The 18,354-nt window shown below is 55.9% G+C and overlaps 1 protein-coding gene and 1 long non-coding RNA gene across 5 annotated transcripts in view; one reads left to right on the forward strand and one right to left on the reverse strand.

Moving 5' to 3' along the window:
• Window positions 1-18,354, forward strand: part of TNK2 (tyrosine kinase non receptor 2) — an 89,973-nt gene that overhangs the window by 9,505 nt on the left and 62,114 nt on the right. For 2 of the 4 annotated variants that reach the window (XR_013233366.1, XR_013233367.1), the window contains one exon: window positions 2,754-2,978. The exons of 1 other annotated variant lie outside the window; for it this stretch is intronic. The gene's annotated coding sequence lies outside the window, so the exon portion shown is untranslated. Of the gene's footprint in view, window positions 1-2,753; window positions 2,979-10,501; window positions 10,627-18,354 lie in introns of those variants that run through there. One more of the 4 variants, XR_013233365.1, reaches the window with a different exon arrangement.
• LOC143842816 (uncharacterized) lies at window positions 1,798-18,305 on the reverse strand. The gene is made up of 3 exons (XR_013233370.1): window positions 18,154-18,305; window positions 15,288-15,483; window positions 1,798-2,466 (listed from the first exon to the last, which is right to left on the reverse strand). It is a non-coding gene; the product is annotated as an uncharacterized LOC143842816 (long non-coding RNA).

An 18,354-nucleotide genomic window follows, 5' to 3' on the forward strand; every position in this document is an offset into this window, starting at 1 on the left:
CACTGTCTCAGCCTCCGTCCCTCAGTGCTGCTGTGAGGCCCCCTCTCCAAGCGCAAAGCATTGCTGGGAAATTAGCCATGGTCACAAGGCTGTTTTGGGAAGTACCAAGGCCAGTGTTTGCCCACGGGCTTGCCACTGAGGACGCTCCTGCTTCGGAGGAACCGCTGCCTTCCTCCGTGGCTGGAGAGTCCCTTAAATCCTTGATAAGCCTGCTCCAGCGTGGCCTCCGTTCCTGGCCGTGGCTGGCTGAGAAAAGCAAGATCCTGGCTTGGCGTGGAGGTCATAAAAGGAAAGGAGCAGCCAGGAAGACAAGGGGCCTCCGTCACGTGGGTGACGCCATTCTTTCGAGCTCTGCGGTGAAGGCCCCGGGCATAGAAGGCGTTAAAAGGGGATCTGATGGGTTTCTGGAGGAGAGCTCTGTCGGTGGCTGCTAGCCATGGTGGCTGAGGGGAACCTCCACATTCAGAGGCCCTGAAAATCTGCATCCCAGAGCCAGGAGAATGCCTTGGCTTCTCTGACCTTTTGGTGGCCCTCCAGGGGAACTGGCTGGCCTTTGTGTGAGACGGGAGGCTGGACTAGATGGACCGTGAAATTGGGGTCACTGTGGGTAGGCAGGTAGTGGTGCATTGTGCAGGGGGTTGGACTAGATCATCCTGGAAGTCCCTTCCAACTCTGTGATTCTAGAACTACAGGTTTGATCCAGCAGGGCTCTTCTGATGTTCTTAGGAAACCCTTGTTTTGCACCCCACCCCATGTGGGCGTCCTTCCTTCCCCTTCTGTCCGTGTGGGAGAGTTGGGCACTGAGATGGGGCAAGCGGAAGAAGGGGGTGTCTGGCCAGGAGCTGTGCAGGGAGGGAGATTTAGTGCCCACTCTGGGACAGCTCATCCCAACATGTTCCCAAGCGATAGGGCAGGCCCAAGTGTGATAAGGCTGTGGGAACTCCCCCCCCCCCACACACACACAGATCCTGGCTGTTTTGAGACCTCTTCTTATCTTCCCACCCCCCCTTAGCGAGAACACACCAGTCCGCATCTCTCTCTTTCAGTTTTCTTTTATCATCTATCCTTTATTTGCGTTCGTTCTGGGTAGTTTTTCATGTTACGTTTTCAAATTTTCAATAAATGTTATTCAAAAACAATTGATCACCAACCCTTCCTCCCCCCCAAAAATCTTCAGGAATTTCCAGCTTAGAGTTGGTAGCCCTGTGATCTCACAACAACCGTGTTAAGTAGGCCAGGTCAAGAGGTCCCTGGTCCTGGATTGTTGAGCATGGATTTGAACTCGGGGCTCTTGAGTCCAGGACTGTTCCTAAGGTATTGTGAGCACAGGCCCAAAAGCGTGTCCTTGACTTGCCTTTAAACGTGCATTGAGTGTTTCTCATTTTACATTAGATTCATGTTTTTAAATGTTTGATTTGCTTTGTTTATACCAGCCTTGCTCAACCTTTTTACCATTAGGAAATCCCTGAAACGTTCTTCAGGCATCGAAAACACCCAGAAGTGGAGCAATCAGGCAGAATGTGGCTGGGAAGCAGAGCTTTGGACAAGCCCACCCACGACCCCTCCCCTTCCCCCCCTCCAGGCCCAGCACTGGCCATTTTGGGAGGGGCCATGGAGGGTCATATCACCCTATACAACACATTTAAATATATATATAAACAGCTAATTAACTACATTCGGGGAACGCTTCCAGGGTTGTCAACAAACTCCAGGGTTATTGAATCACAGAATCATAGTTGGAAGGGGCCATACAGGCCATCTAGTCCAACCCCCTGCTCAACGCAGGATCAGCCCTAAGCATCCTAAAGCATCCAAGAAAAGTGTGTATCCAACCTTTGCTTGAAGACTGCCAGGTTTCATGAAAACACTGCTGACATTGTTCTTTTTCATTCCATTTTATCCTCACAACAACCCTGCGAGGTAGGATGGGCCGAGAACGTGTAACTGGCCCGAGGTCACCCCAGAAAGCTTCCAGGGCAGAGTTGGGATTCAAACCCTCCCCTCCCTGGCTGGAGGTCTGCTGGAATGGCCCCCAGCTGTCAGACCAAAGAGATAAGTGTCCTGGGAGAAAGTGGCTCCTTCCAAGAGCTCCCTCCCTACCTCCAGATCTTTGGGATTTCCCCAACTGGAGATTACAGTAGTAACCTGGAGCAAAGTCTGTCAAGTGAGGCTGAATGGGGAAGATGGACAGGCAAGGCAGTCAGGATTAGAGAGGTTATAAAAATTGAGGACTAGAATTTTAATAAATTTTTATTACTAAATTTTTTTTAAACACCGCTGCATCTTGGTCTAGTGAAGGGTTTGGGCGCTTTGGCCGCTTCGGCGATCACCGAAGTGACTCAAGCGCCCAACTCAATCCCCCGCTCCTTCACATGCAGCCATCTGGATGACTTTGGGCTAGTCGCAGTTCTCTTACAGCTGTTCTCACCGAGCATTTCTCTCAGGCCTTCCTCCTTCACAAGGTGCCTGTGGTAGAGAGAGAGAGAGAGAGAGGAAGGGAAGGCGATCGTAAACCACTCTGAGTCTCGTTCGGGGTCCATAATAAAAAACCTCTTCTCTAAAACGTTGAGGCCTAGCTGCTTAAATCCATGATGGAGAATGGTTTGACAATGGAGCGCAGGGTCTTCTGTTCTTGTGAAATATGAAACGTGGTGCTTTTTGGAGTCCTGGCTGCCCCAGCTGGCAGCGCAGGGATCAAGCGTGGCGGTGCAGATCTCTCCTCACCCGTGGGTGCTTTGTTCCTCCCCTTGCAGCTCCTGTGGGACTGACCCCATGGCCTGCACCCGGACACAGACCTCTGCAGCCACGAGACCCTCGCCCTGAGGCACCCCGTGACGCTTTAAGGAAGCTGGTGGCACCCATGGCTCCCTGGTGACCTCTGGGGCGTCAGAGGTCAGGGCCAAGAAGGGGCTGGCACCCTTTGGGGGAGACGTTAAGCGATGGAAGCAGAGAGAATGACCCAAACTGCACCCCCTCAGGTAGGAGAAAGCGTAAACCGGAGCACTGTGGTGAATTCAGATGGCTGTAGGGTCCTCTGTGTGTTTACTCTGAAGTAATCCCCACCGGTTTCCCAAGGATTCTGGGCCTCCGGATGGCCTCTGGGTTTTGGCCACTGTGTGACCCAGAGTGTTGGATCGGATAGGCCACTGGTCTGATCTCACATGGCTTCTCTTGCGTCTGGAGCATTGATTTTCTGTCGTTCTGGTCCTGCTGGGGGGACCCCCTGGGAGCTCCTGGGATTTGGACAGTGTGTGACCCAGAGTGTTGGACTGGAGGGGCCACGGACCGGATCCAATATGGCTTCTCTTCTGTTCTCACGGCTGGGGCAAGGATGCTCTATCTTCTTGGCACTTTCCAAGAGCCAAAACAGCCAGGGGGGGGGCTGTTTTGGCCCCTCAAAATGCACAGAGGTGAGAAACAAGACACCCTGTTTGCTGCAATTTTTTAATGGCTGAATTTCTCTTTCAAACTACGCCGGCCGCCACAGGTCGGATCGGTGCCTACCGTCACGCATCGTTTGTCTCTTAAGTCTGCACAAGTTAGCGAGGCAGGCCCAAGAGCAGTAGATCTGTTGTGGCAGGGCATCGTCGGCTTTCCTGGATGCATCATCAAAATTGGGAGCGTGACCAAATCCTGACAGGTTGAGAGCTGAGGCCTCTGTGGGGCCCGAGGAGGCCTTTGCGGGAAGGGGAGGGTGGGCAGGCCTTGTGGAAACATTTTGCAAGGCTCAGCGGCTGTAGCAATTTTATTTTCCCTCCAGGATTCTCAAGTACAGGGTGTCTTTTTGAGTGGCTGTTATGCAGAGCTCTTATGTTATGCAGAGGCTGTTATGCAGAGCTCTTATGTTATGCAGAGGCTGTTATGCAGAGCTCCGTTATGCAGAGCTCTGAGGGAGGGCATAAAAACATGGGCTGGGGGCTACTTGGAAGGAGCGGGTTGTGTGGGAGAGCCCAGATCTCAGCGGTTGCATCTCAGTCCCTTTTAAATGCTTGGCTTTTGTAACTCTTCCTTCTCACGTATGAACCTGCCTCTTCACTCTGGTCATCTTCAGTGGCCTTCACAGCTGTGGCAAAAAAAACCTTTGGATCTTTCATGAGTGGCAGTGGCTCAAAGGTAGAACGTCTTCTTTCGTGCAGAAAGTCCCCGGTTCAATCCCCGGTTCCTCCGGTTAAAAAGGACCAGGCAGGAGGGGATGGGAAAGACATTGACCTGAGACCCTGTTCAGAAGTTTTCACCTTTTCACGTTTGCTGCCTTGAGGGACTCTGATTGGGTGAAAGGGGTGGCTATAAAACATTTTAAATAAAATAATACCCAAGTGGACACATTTGTGCCAATCCAGCAAGGCATACCAAGCTGGCGAAGGTTATAAAAACCCATAAGGACATCAGAAGAGCCCTGCTGGGTCAGACCAAGGAGGGTCCCTCCAGTCCAGCCTCCCGTCTCACCCAGGGGCCAGCCAGTTCCTCTGCAGGGCCAGCCACAGGGCAGAGAGGCCGAGGCCTTCCCCTGAGAAGACCCTCAGAAGAGCCCTGCTGGGTCAGGCCAGGGAGGGTCCCTCCAGTCCAGTCTCCCGTCTCACCCAGGGGCCAGCCAGTTCCTCTGCAGGGCCAGCCACAGGGCAGAGAGGCCGAGGCCTTCCCCTGAGAAGACCCTCAGAAGAGCCCTGCTGGGTCAGGCCAGGGAGGGTCCCTCCAGCCCAGCCTCCCGTCTCACCCAGGGGCCACCCAGTTCCTCTGCAGGGCCAGCCACAGGGCAGAGAGGCCGAGGCCTTCCCCTGAGAAGACCCTCAGAAGAGCCCTGCTGGGTCAGGCCAGGGAGGGTCCCTCCAGTCCAGCCTCCCGTCTCACGCAGGGGCCAGCCAGTTCCTCTGCAGGGCCAGCCACAGGGCAGAGGGGCCGAGGCCTTCCCCTGAGAAGACCCTCAGAAGAGCCCTGCTGGGTCAGGCCAGGGAGGGTCCCTCCAGTCCAGCCTCCCGTCTCACCCAGGGGCCAGCCAGTTCCTCTGCAGGGCCAGCCACAGGGCAGAGAGGCCGAGGCCTTCCCCTGAGAAGACCCTCAGAAGAGCCCTGCTGGGTCAGCCTAGGGAGGGTCCCTCCAGTCCAGCCTCCCGTCTCACCCAAGGGCCAGCCAGTCCCTCTGCAGGGCCAGCCACAGGGCAGAGAGGCCGAGGCCTTCCCCTGAGAAGACCCTCAGAAGAGCCCTGCTGGGTCAGGCCAGGGAGGGTCCATCCAGTCCAGCCTCCTGTCTCACACAGGAGCCAACCAGTACCTCTGGAGGGCCAGCAACAGGGCAGAGAGGCCGAGGCCTTCCTAAGAACCTCAGAAGAGCCCTGCTGGGTCAGACCAGGGAGGGTCCATCCAGTCCAGCCTCCTGTCTCACACAGGAGCCAACCAGTACCTCTGGAGGGCCAGCAACAGGGCAGAGAGGCCGAGGCCTTTCCTAAGAACCTCAGAAGAGCCCTGCTGGGTCAGACCAGGGAGGGTCCATCCAGTCCAGCCTCCTGTCTCACACAGGAGCCAACCAGTACCTCTGGAGGGCCAGCAACAGGGCAGAGAGGCCGAGGCCTTCCTAAGAACCTCAGAAGAGCCCTGCTGGGTCAGACCAGGGAGGGTCCATCCAGTCCAGCCTCCCGTCTCACCCAGGGGCCAGCCAGTTCCCCTGGAGGGCCAGCAACAGGGCAGAGAGGCCGAGGCCTTCCTAAGAACCTCAAAAGAGCCCTGCTGGATCAGACCAGGGGTCCATCTAGTCCAGCATCATGTCCCACACAAGGGCCAGCCAGTTCCTCTGAAAGACCCACAACAGGGCAGAGAGGCCGAGGCCATCATAAGAACACCAGGAGAGCCCTGCTGGATGAGATCAGAGATCCAGTCCAGCATCCCGTCTCACCAGTTCCTCTGGAGGTCCAGCTGCAGGGTGTGTTGGCCAAAGCCTTCCATAGCTGAATGGGGAACCACATAAGCTGGCATTTCGCACCTGGCCTCCCCCTCCCTGGCCGTGGGCTGCATATACAGTAACAGGGACTGTTCAGAATAGTTAAATTCCCACATCAGCTGTCTGAGTGAATGGATTTAACCTCTCCCACTCAGCTGATTAGCTGGGCTGTAGCCAGTTTGCAAGTTCTCAGTTGCACATCCCAGATAGTGGTTTTTAAAATTTTCCCATTTGCAAATAATGCAGCTTATTTCTTGTGTGCAGTAGATTCGTTTGTTTGTTTTGGCTGGCATATCGAACAAGGATTCTTAGCTCTCCTTTTAATGTTGTTTATGCATTCTAATTGTGCTGTTTTATCTCTTTATCCTTCTTTTTAATTGCACGAGGGTCTTGATGTTTTTATGTTTGCCTCCCCGAAGACCCTGATGGGGTGGAAAGGCGGCAGAAGGATATTTTGAAGAGTAAATAATAATTTCGGACAAGGCATGATGCATGTGGTGATCTGTCCAGCTCATTTCCACCCTGTAATTCCTCCAAGAACCTCTAGGTGGTGCACATGGCTTTTCCCTCTCCGCTGTACTCTCACAACAGCCCTGTGAGGTAGGGTAGGCTGAGAGAATGGGACCAGTCCAAGGTCACCCAGTGAGCTCTTAATTTCAGAGCAGGGGGTTTGAAACCGGGGTCCGTGACATTGACCACTAACTGTGATGCTTCCCTGTGATGAGATGTGAAAAACTGTTCTCAGTATATGCAAAATGGTCATGTCCGGGAGACAGTGAGCCTAGCTAGAATCACCCTGGCATGCTAGATGTCTATATGCACAGATTGATTTCTTTCCTTCCTTGCCTTCCTGTCTCTCTCCTTCCTTTCTTCATTTTAGAGCCTTCTGTGCTACAGGACCACCCTCCCTCCCTCCCTCCCTCCCTCCCTCCCTCCCTCCCTCCCTTCCTTCCTTCCCCAGTGGGCCCTGCGGGACTCTGATACGCCAGTAGGGGGCATAGTGTGCCTGTGGTCAGCAGCTTGTGGGGGACCTCAAATGTTCCCAGCTTGCACTATATTGGCACGACACTTCTGTAAGGTAGGCCAGTCTAACAGCAAAACATTATTGAAATAATATTGTACCAAAGAGCATCAGGGACGATATGAAGCCCCCATGTTTAAGAGCGGCAGCCTCTAATCTGGAGAGCAGGGTTTAGCTCTCCACTCTTACACATGCAGCCAGCCGAGTGACCTTGGACTAGTCACAGTTCTCCCAGAGCTCTCTCAGCCCCACCTACCTCACAGGGTGGCTTTTGTGGGGAGAGGAAAGGGAAGGCGATGATAAGCTGCTCTTATGAATGAGGAGGTTTCAAGGAAGGAGATTTTGATTCTGGGCGCAGGGAGCTGGAAACCTTTTCCCCAGACTGTGTGCCTCCATGCTAGAAGAGGCCATGTCCTGGGGGGGGCAGGGCACAGATAAGCGTCTGGCCTGGCAGTCTCAGTCGGCATGCAGCACCCTCCTTCCCACCCACCCCCCCTTCTGCAAGGGCTTGTTTCTCTTTCGCTAGCCTCACTTCCCTGGCCAGGTGTCAAGACCTCCCTGGCAGGGTTGCTGGTGCGAATCTCCTCTGCAGTTCCAGTGCTGAAAGAAGGCCGGCTCGTTCTCCACGCTCAGGAGGGGCAGCTCCTCCAGTTTGGCTTGCCTCTGGCAAGTGCCGCACCATGGAGAGCGGGGTGGGGATTTCGGAGGAACTCGGCTGGCATGCATTTATTCATGTTACATGCTGCTCTGTTTTATTCACATCTAGGGAGGGAAGGTGGTTGTGCATAGCCCGATCGCATCAGAACTTAGGAGCTGAGTGGGGTCAGGGCTTGGTTGGGAGACCACCAAGGAGGGCTCTGCAGAGGAAGGCAAAGGCTTCTCCCTGGCCTAGGAAGCCCCTTGCTGGGGTCTCCATAAGTCGGAAGCTCAGCAGGGTCAGTACTTGGAAGAGAGACCACCAAGGAAGGCTCTGCAGAGGAAGGAGATGGCCAGCCACCTCTGCTTCTCCCTGGCCTTGAAGGTCCCATGCTGGGGATGACATAAGCTAAGCAGGGTCAGTACTTGGAAGGGAGACCACCAAGGAAAGCTCTGCAGAGGAAGGCAAAGGCCAGCCACCTCTGCTTCTCCCTTCCCTTGAAAGACCCTCGCTGGGGTCTCCATAAGTCAGAAGCTCAGCAGGGTCCATACTTGGAAGGGAGACCACCAAGGAAGGCTCTGCAGAGGAGGGGGATGGCCGAACACCTCTGCTTCTCACTTCCATTACAAGTGTAATCCAGCAACCCCCATCCTTTGGCCTGTCACACAGTCTCAACCTAGCTTACCTCAAAGGGCTTTCTGTCTGTCTGTCTGTCTGTCTGTCTGTCTGTCTGTCTGTCTGTCTGTCTGTCTGTCTGTCTGTCTGTTGCTGGCCCTGCAGAGGAACTGGCTGGCCCCTGGGGGAGACGGGAGGCTGGACTGGAGGGACCCTCCCTGGCCTGACCCAGCAGGGCTCTTCTGAGGGTCTTCTCAGGGGAAGGCCTCGGCCTCTCTGCCCTGTGGCTGGCCCTGCAGAGGAACTGGCTGGCCCCTGGGTGAGACGGGAGGCTGGACTGGAGGGACCCTCCCTGGCCTGACCCAGCAGGGCTCTTCTGAGGGTCTTCTCAGGGGAAGGCCTCGGCCTCTCTGCCCTGTGGCTGGCCCTGCAGAGGAACTGGCTGGCCCCTGGGTGAGACGGGAGGCTGGACTGGAGGGACCCTCCCTGGCCTGACCCAGCAGGGCTCTTCTGAGGGTCTTCTCAGGGGAAGGCCTCGGCCTCTCTGCCGTGTGGCTGGCCCTGCAGAGGGACTGGCTGGCCCCTGGGTGAGACGGGAGGCTGGACTGGAGGGACCCTCCCTGGCCTGACCCAGCAGGGCTCTTCTGAGGGTCTTCTCAGGGGAAGGCCTCGGCCTCTCTGCCGTGTGGCTGGCCCTGCAGAGGAACTGGCTGGCCCCTGGGTGAGACGGGAGGCTGGACTGGAGGGACCCTCCCTGGCCTGACCCAGCAGGGCTCTTCTGAGGGTCTTCTCAGGGGAAGACCTTGGCCTCTCTGCCGTGTGGCTGGCCCTGCAGAGGAACTGGCTGGCCCCTGTGTGAGACGGGAGGCTGGACTGGAGGGACCCTCCCTGGCCTGACCCAGCAGGGCTCTTCTGAGGGTCTTCTCAGGGGAAGGCCTCGGCCTCTCTGCCCTGTGGCTGGCCCTGCAGAGAAACTGGCTGGCCCCTGGGTGAGACGGGAGGCTGGACTGGAGGGACCCTCCCTGGACTGACCCAGCAGGGCTCTTCTGAGGGTCTTCTCAGGGGAAGGCCTTGGCCTCTCTGCCCTGTGGCTGGCCCTGCAGAGGAACTGGCTGGCCCCTGGGTGAGACGGGAGGCTGGACTGGAGGGACCCTCCCTGGCCTGACCCAGCAGGGCTCTTCTGAGGGTCTTCTCAGGGGAAGGCCTCGGCCTCTCTGCCCTGTGGCTGGCCCTGCAGAGGAACTGGCTGGCCCCTGGGTGAGACGGGAGGCTGGACTGGAGGGACCCTCCCTGGCCTGACCCAGCAGGGCTCTTCTGAGGGTCTTCTCAGGGGAAGGCCTCGGCCCCTCTGCCCTGTTCTTGGCCCTGCAGAGGAACTGGCTGGCCCCTGGGTGAGACGGGAGGCTGGACTGGAGGGACCCTCCCTGGCCTGACCCAGCAGGGCTCTTCTGAGGGTCTTCTCAGGGGAAGGCCTCGGCCTCTCTACCCTGTGGCTGGCCCTGCAGAGGAACTGGCTGGCCCCTGGGTGAGACGGGAGGCTGGACTGGAGGGACCCTCCCTGGCCTGACCCAGCAGGGCTCTTCTGAGGGTCTTCTCAGGGGAAGGCCTCGGCCTCTCTGCCCTGTGGCTGGCCCTGCAGAGGAACTGGCTGGCCCCTGGGGGAGACGGGAGGCTGGACTGGAGGGACCCTCCCTGGCCTGACCCAGCAGGGCTCTTCTGAGGGTCTTCTCAGGGGAAGGCCTCGGCCTCTCTGCCCTGTGGCTGGCCCTGCAGAGGAACTGGCTGGCCCCTGGGTGAGACGGGAGGCTGGACTGGAGGGACCCTCCCTGGCCTGACCCAGCAGGGCTCTTCTGAGGGTCTTCTCAGGGGAAGGCCTCGGCCTCTCTGCCCTGTGGCTGGCCCTGCAGAGGAACTGGCTGGCCCCTGGGTGAGACGGGAGGCTGGACTGGAGGGACCCTCCCTGGCCTGACCCAGCAGGGCCTTCCCCTATCCCTGAGATGCTCTGCATAAGAGAGTCCCCGTCTTCTGGCTGCCTCCTTTGCGTGCCACGTGCCTCCGGGGAGCCGTCCTGCCTGGCTGCGTTGTGCAAGCGTCCCGAAGGCTGTTTCGAGGGAAACCAACCGGACGGGTGCAGCCTCCCGGGGCGAAGTCCCTGAAACTCCTGGCGCCGCCCCCTCGCCCGCCTGCTTCCCCGGCCCCGCTGCTGCTAGTGAGTGGCCGGCCACCTTCCTCCTCGCATGCCAGGCGGGGTGAAGTCATTGTCATGTGACTTCCCGGCCAATTGGGAGAGAGGGAGGCTGGCGGAGCACGAGAGGGAGGGGGGAGAGAGAGAGAGGGAGAAAGGCCAACTGCTGGCCAGATGTTGTTGATGGGCAGGCAGCCACCTGAGCCCTGCGCCGTCCCTCCGGAAGGGATGCAGGAGGTGAGTCTCTTGGCAGCAACTGCATTGGCGCCTCTCGGTGGGGCGCTGGGAGCCCGGCGTGAGCCTGGCGCGCTCTCTTTTGACTGGGGCACTGAACTTGGTGGATCCTGCCCTGCTGTGGGCCCCGGGCTGCCTTGGGGTTCCCGGAGAGGGGGCACACTCCCCAAAGGGGGCTTCAAAAGCTGCAGGCGGCAGGCAGACCTCGGAGCCATGATGCCCAACAGGGGCAGGGTGGTCCGATTGCAGTTATCTTGTGAGTTTTGCCCGGGTGGCGCAGAGGGCATGTTTGGTCCCCTTTCAGCCTCTGGCATCGCGTCTGATAAGGGCAGCACCTTCCCGCTTACGAATCTGACCCTGAGAGTTTTGGGGGTGTTTTGTTTGCCGGTTAAAAATACGGATCTCTTTGGGGTGGTTTTTCAAGCAGAAAACGTTGACTTTTAGGGGCAGCGGCTCAGTGGTTGAGTGTTGGTTTGCTGTGCAGAAGGTCCTGGGTTTGATCCCCTCCATCTCCTGTTCAGGATCAGGCCCTAAATGATGTGAAAGACCCTTTTCTCTTCCCGAGATCCTAGAGATCCACCACCAGTCTAAGGAGACTGACGGAGGAACCGAGAATCTGATTCAGTAAAAGGTGCGTTCACATGTACATGACCTGGGTCCAGCAGATGTCTTGCCCTGAACTATTGATCTTCCCTACACCGCAGGGAGCTGCTCTCTGTGCCCGAGGGTGGAGGGAAGCATTGGAATGGATCTGCAGAACCAATTTGTTTTTATTTGAATGGCTCACCTTTAAACCATGGCATGTCCTGCATAGTCCAGGGGGTTGGACTAGATGACTCAGGAGGTCCCTGTTATTCTGTGATTCTGTGAGTGTCCTGCATAGTTCAGGGGGTTGGACTAGATGACCCAGGAGGTGTCATGGTTTGGAGTGCAGAATTCTAATCTAGCATGCCAGGTTCGATTCTGCACTCCCCCACATACAGCCAGCTGGGTGACCTTGGGCTCCCTACGGCACTGATAAAGCTGTTCTGACTGAGCAGGAATATCAGGGCTCTCTCAGCCTCACCCACCTCACAGGGTGTCTGTTGTGGGGAGAGGAAAGGGAAGACGACTGTAAGCTGCTTTGAGACTCCTTCGGGTAGAGAAAAGCAGGATATAAGAACCAACTCTTCTTCTTCTTCTTCTTCTTCTTCTTCTTCTTCTTCTTCTTCTTCTTCTTCTTCTTCTTCTTCTTCTGCTTCTCCTTCTCCTTCTCCTTCTCCTTCTTCTTCTTCCAACTCTGTTATTCTATGATTCTGTGAGTGTCCTGCATAGAGCAGGGGGTTGGACTAGATCAGGGGTAGTCAACCTGTGGTCCTCCAGATGTTCATGGACTACAATTCCCACGAGCCCCTGCCAGCAAACACTGGTAGGGGCTCATGGTAATTATAGTCCATGGACATCTGGAGAACCACAGGTTGACTACCCCTGGCCTAGATGACCCAGGAGGTCCCTCCCAACTCTAAGATTCTAGGATTCTGCGATGAGATTCCACAAGGTTCACTAAATGGATTTCTGGAGTTTTGATTGACGAACTCCCACGGTTGGCTCTGCTGACGCCTCCTGTAGGGGCATTGATGTTGGGAAGGGTGAGGGGCGTTAAGACCCCTCCTCATGCAAACCTCCCAGTCCGGAAAAGGCTTCCACAGCTGCTGTTTACCAGTTAGCCACACGCTGGGGAGCCATGCATTGCTTGGCCCTCTGGTTCCTCATTTCAGTGAATTAACCGAGATTGTGGTTACCGTGCACATGCTCCATTTCCTATGCTGGCAGGAACTTGCGCATCGCTCTGGCATCTGTTGTGGCACGAATGCAGATGTCGTTCTGCTGAGAGACGGAGTCGTGTTGTGGCTAAAAATGTGAGCCAGAGTCTCTGGTTCAAATCTTGCTTCACCCCTGAAATGACCAGGAGTCCTTCAGGGCTGAATCGTAGCCTCAGCCTTATCTTTCCTGTGCCATCTGGCCTACTTTGCAGGGCTGTTGTGGGGATATGCCAAATAGTGTACATGGTGGTAACACTTTGAACCCTTGAAATGTGGTGCACGGTTATTGACTACGCTCATATTTCATAAGTTTCCTGGCGTAGGAAATGACACATTCTTCGTCTTTATTTACTTTATATTTATATCCCGCTTTTCTCCCTGTTTGGAAAACCAAGTGGTTTACCTTGTCTTCCTGTCTTTCATTTTATCCTCACAACAACCCTGTAAGGTGGGTCAGGTTGAGGGATGTGTGACTAACCCAAGGTCACCCAGTTACTTTCCATGACAGAGTAGGGATTCATACCTGGGTCCCCCAAATTCAGACTTCACTGCCTCAAGAAGTGGTGGCAGCTACAAGAACAGACAGCTTCAAGAGGGGATCAGCTTAAGGAGCAGAGGCCCAGGAGTGGCTCTTAGCCCCAAGGTATAGATGGAACACTCTATCTGGGGCAATGAGGTTCTTCTTGGTGCTTGGGGGGCTGCAGTTGGAGGGCTTCTGGAGTTCTGGCCTGTTGGTGGACCTCCTGATGACCCCTGGGTTTCTGCCACTGTGTTACAGAGTGCTGGATTGACTGGGCCATTGGCCTGATCCAACGTGGCTTCTCTGATGTTCTTATGTCTGAGGCAGGGATGCTCTGTCTTCTTGGTGCTTCAGGCGGTCTAGTAGGTGGGCTTCTGAAGTTCTGGCCCTGCTGGTGGACCTCCTCATGGCCCCTGGGTTTTGACCACTGTGCATAACAGAGTGTTGGACTGGAGGGGCCATTGGCCTGACCCAACATGGCTTCTCTGATGTCCTTATCCTAGTCCAACTCTGTAACCTTACAGCATGCCAGCTCTCTGCATGTGCATGCTGCTGTGTGCAGTGGCTGCATACGTACCAATTCCGCCCTGTGAGCGAGCACACAGTGAAGAAGCTCGGTTTGACATCAGGCCGCCAAAGGTATGGTGCACACAAATGGATCGATGTTCGTCCGTCATGCGTGACTTTACATCGGCCGTATTTAGGAACAAATTTGGTGTAGGAAGCGAGGGGGCTAAGTTGGAGGGTGGCTGTTTAGCCCATGGAGAGGCCAAGCACATCGTTGCTAGTGTCGTAAGCCTGGGCCATGAAACGTCAGCACAGCACCTGGTTAGCAATGCAGGGCGCATTGGCACCTTGAAAGGCCCTGGGAGCATTTCTTGTGGGCAGATTCCCTGGGCAGCCTTCTGGACACTCATTGCATAAATCTCACGTGCAGGCGACGGTGTGTTATCATTTTGCGCATGCAGGCGTTCCCGCAGGATATGCGCCAGCATGCGCTCACACCTGATCAGTGCGCATCAGCCGATCAGTGGGTTTCGTCTACGAGCACCGTCATGTCTGCAGCTTCCCTTAGTTATGCAACGTCTCCCTGTTTGTGTCGAGGTAGAACTGCCTCTCATAAGAAACGTAGGAAGGGCGCTGAATACAGGGCAATCCCTTATCATGTTTCCCCTACTCCAGGGGTGGCCAAACAGTGGCTCTCCAGATATCCTGGCAGGGGCTCATGGGAAATGTAGTCCAGGGATCCTCAACCTGTGGTCCTCCAGATGTTCATGGACTACAATTCCCATGAGCCCCTGCCAGCATTTGCTGGCAGGGGCTCATGGGAATTGTAGTTCATGAACATCTGGAGGACCACAGGTTGAGGATCCCTGATGTAGTCCATGGACATCTGGGGAGCCACAGTTCGGCCTCCCCTAGAATCATGGAACGACCCCTGACCTACTCACTTTGCTGTGTCTGTCTATTGACTTGCTTCATCGGCCTCCTAGCCTCCTTTCTGTCCTTGCAACAACCCTGTGAGGCGGGTTAGGCTGAGAGGGTGAGGTGGGCCCAAGGTCACCCACTGAGTCTGTGCAACAGGGTCGGAATTTGCACCTGAGTCTCCCAGATGTTCGTCCAACACTGCAGTCTGTGTCCCCTCCTGTGGGATCCTGTCGATCCATATGAAGATCTGCTTGACCCTCGTTTTGGTTGAGGGGGGTTAAGTCCCGTGGGTCACAGACCTCGAGGCGGGGGTTGAGGTCCAGGGGCTGGTTTGGGGAACCCGTCGAGTGGTTATTTGGGTTGGGCCTGGAGATGAATTTATCATTGTTCCCCAGGCTGATTCTGTGAAGGTTCAAGGGGGTGGCAGGTGACAGGGGAGGAGTGGGAGAACCATAGAATCCTAGAGTCGGAAGGGACTTCCTGGGTCATCTAGTCCAGCCCCCTGCCCTATGCTGGACTCTCACAATCCTGCAGCTGTTTCCTGCAGGGGAATTGATCTCTAGGCTGTAGACAGCTTGGATTTCCAGGACCCACCAAGAGGCTGGCGAGCTTAATAAAGAGAGAGGTGCTGAGAGGGATAAATTCATGCCTGGAGGTCTCTCATCATCTCGGTCGAAGCCTTGGAGGTGATCAGGGGGACCCCTAGCAAGGAGGGACCCTTGGGGGACCCAAAAAGAGATGGCAGCCTCAACTTTGCATGGAAAGCTCTTTGTCCTTCACCAACAGCCCCCCCCCCCAATCCTCTTTGCCTCTAGGCCTCCCCCCCTCTGTCCAGCCATATCTCTATTTCCCACACATGGCTGGGCCCATCCTCATCACTCAACGATGTGCTCTTCCCCCTCCACGTCACTCACAAATGCTCATGAAGGCCTCCTCGAGAGCCAGTGCAGCGTCGTGGTTAAGAGCGGCAGCCTCTAATCTGGAGAACCAGGTTGGATTCCTCTCTCCTTCTCCGCATGCAGCCAGCTGGGTGACCTTGGTTTTCTTAGAGCTGTTCTCACAAAGCAGTTCTCTCAGAGCTCTCTCAGCTCTCTTTACATCACAGGGTGTCTGTTGTGGGGAGGCGAAGGGAAAGGAATTTGCAAGCTGTTTTAGGAATGGTTCGAGTTGCAGGTACAAGAGGTTGTCTGGAAAATTATATTTATTAAGCTTTTACATCCCAAACTCTAGAACTGTCTCCCAGGGAGAGTCATCTCTTGCATTCTGCTGGCTGAGGACTTCTTCATTTAATTTGGCATTTCCTCAAGGATCCCTCCTTCCTAACCCATGTTTTTACGTTCTGTGTGTGGGTTAATTCTGCTTCAAAAATTGTTTTAATGATGTGCAGAGCGGGGTGGAGGGGGTGATTTTAATGGTATTAAGATGTTATTTTACCGTGCTTAGCTTACATTGCTAGCTGCTTTTCCATGTGGTGCAAGTTTTTATATCCCTCTTTCTTCCTCTGTTGGGATAAAGCAGCTTAGCAGACCACACTGTCCTCCTCCTCCAACTTCTCACAACAATCTCCCGAGGTAGGCCAGGCTGAGAGTTTGTCCATGAGACCAAAATCAGCCAGTAAGCTTCCAGGACAGAGATGGGGATTCAAATCCTGGTTTCTCTGGGGTCTGCCACCCTCCCACTACATCCATTCTCCCAGACCCGGAGGCAATTACCCAAGAGAAAGAACCTGAAATTGTAGACTGTGTTTGTAGGGGACAAATAACCCTTGCTGAGCGACTCAGATCACGTACCCTAAATTACGATCATTCCCATATCTTTTGGTATAAGGCTGTGTATGTTCTTATAACTCGAAAGGGGGATTAAATAGATATATGGAGGATAAACCTATCAAGGGCTACTAGCTGCAGTGACTGAGAGGAACCTCCACATTCAGGGGCACTAAATCTCTGGATCCTGGAGCCAGGAGGCAATGTCAGGGGAAGACCACGGTCTCTAGACCCTGTGGCTGACAAATCCAGAGGAGAGATCTAGAGGAGCTGGCTGGCTGCTGTGTGAGACAGGAGGCTGGACTAGAAGGACCTTCCCTGGTCCGATCCGGCAGGGCCCTTCCGAGGTTCTTCGGCGTGTGTTTGGATCTCGCGGATGCTCTCGTTCTCGAAAACATGCGGCAGAACCTCCTGGGGAATGCGTCTCTCGCACACACCCACCCACCAGCTCCCTGGCCTGTTTGTCCCGACGCCTGCTGGCTGCTGCTTCTTCCCTCCGGGGCTCTGGAGCCAGGATGCTGGCTGCTCTCCTGGCCCGCCGTCACTTCCGCCTGCCCGGCCCTGGCCCTGGCCCCGGCCTGCTTCCTGGATTCCTGTCATTCTGGCACGGCGAGAGGCATGCGTGGGCAGGGCTCAGCCTCACGTGTCTGGCGCTCCGGGGCTTTTCCCGCCCTGGCCGATGAGTGGAGCTTTGTGGCATGGCGAGGAGGCGGGCGAGGCGGCCTGCGCTATGGTCCCTTCCCAGAGGCCTGGCCCCGGGGCCTGGCGTCAGGTTGGCTGTGCCCGTGCCGTGCTCCCGTGGAATGCTTCCCTAGCGTGACACTCCTCTGCGGGGCGTTGTGCGGCCGCCTAGTGCCAGAATGATCCGGAAAGGACCAGCCACTCACTGTTCGGCTTGGGAATCGCGCTGTTTTGAGTGTCCTAAATTGGCTCCGATTTACGGCGTCTCCACGAAAACTCCAGAATATCTTAAGAGCCTTGCAAACGGTGTGTGTGTTTGTGTGTCTTCCTTGACTTAGCTGACCCGTCTCTTTCCCTGCTGCCTTCTGCTTTTCCTGGCATCGATGCCTTTTCCGATGGCTCTGGCCCTCTCTGCGTGTGACCGTGTGGCGGCAGGGCCTCATGGGAATTGTAGTCCATGGGCATATCTGGAGAGACACAGTTTGGCCTCCCCTGGTTTTCGTTTGGCAGGATTGCAGTTTGCTGAAAAATATATTCACTTTGTTTGTATGCCTCCTCTCTCCCCAGCGGGGTCCCAAAGTGGCTTCCATCATTCTCTTCTTCCTTTCGTCTTCACAACAACCCTGCAGGGCAGGATAGGCTGAGAACAGATGACTGGCCAAGAGGCACCGGGCAGAGTGGGAATTTGAACATGGGTCTCCCGGATCTTAGTCTTGCCCTGTGTCCACCACACCATGCTAGCTGGCTTGCAGAAAGTCCTGGTTCAAAAGCAGTCAGGCTGCTGGGGAGGGCCAAGATCTCTCTCTGCCTGCCCGAATAGACCCCGCTGAGCTAGACAACGGGCCACCTGTCCAGGTGTAAGGCACCTTCACGTGTTTGTTTGCCCAGTTGCCTTTCCGTCCACCCCGGTCCAATTGATTCACGTCTCAGGGATGCATTTGACTTGCAGATGAATTTCCCGGTTGTGCGCTGATATATTTGGAGAGCCGGCTCCTGCGGCTGGGCGAGAGGCCTGCCCCCTGCTTGCCGACCGGGGCGTGTGTCTGCATTGCTGCATCTGGCCGTTTCCCACCCCTCCCCCTCCTTTGGGGACGATTTCTGCCCAGAGACAGGCGGGAAGGGATGGTCCCTGGCCCGTAACCTTCAGGAGGGGCTGGATCCCCCTTTCCTGAGCGTGGGGGGCCCTCCGGGGCGGGGGAAGAGAGCAGCGGATCCCGTTTGCAGGAGAGCAAGAAGGCGCCTCCTCTTGGGTTGAAGGAGATGGGTGGGGGGATGGGCACGGATGCCTAGCGGAGGGGGAGGGGGGAAGGAAAGACAGCCGGGGGAAGCCTACCTTTCATGCGCCGTGCTCTTACCCCAAGGTGCATCGCTCCTGATCCACCCTCTCCTTTGGCTCCTGCCTTGCATCTCAGATCTTCATCTTCTCTTTTCTGCCTTTGGACCACTGGAAAGGAATAGCCCCCACCACTGCCGCCGCCTGCTAGCCTTTTGCACGGGGAAATCTCTCCCTCCCTCCCTCATCCCTCCCTCCCAC

This window comes from Paroedura picta, chromosome 8, assembly GCF_049243985.1.
Source record: "Paroedura picta isolate Pp20150507F chromosome 8, Ppicta_v3.0, whole genome shotgun sequence".
NCBI lineage: Eukaryota > Metazoa > Chordata > Lepidosauria > Squamata > Gekkonidae > Paroedura > Paroedura picta.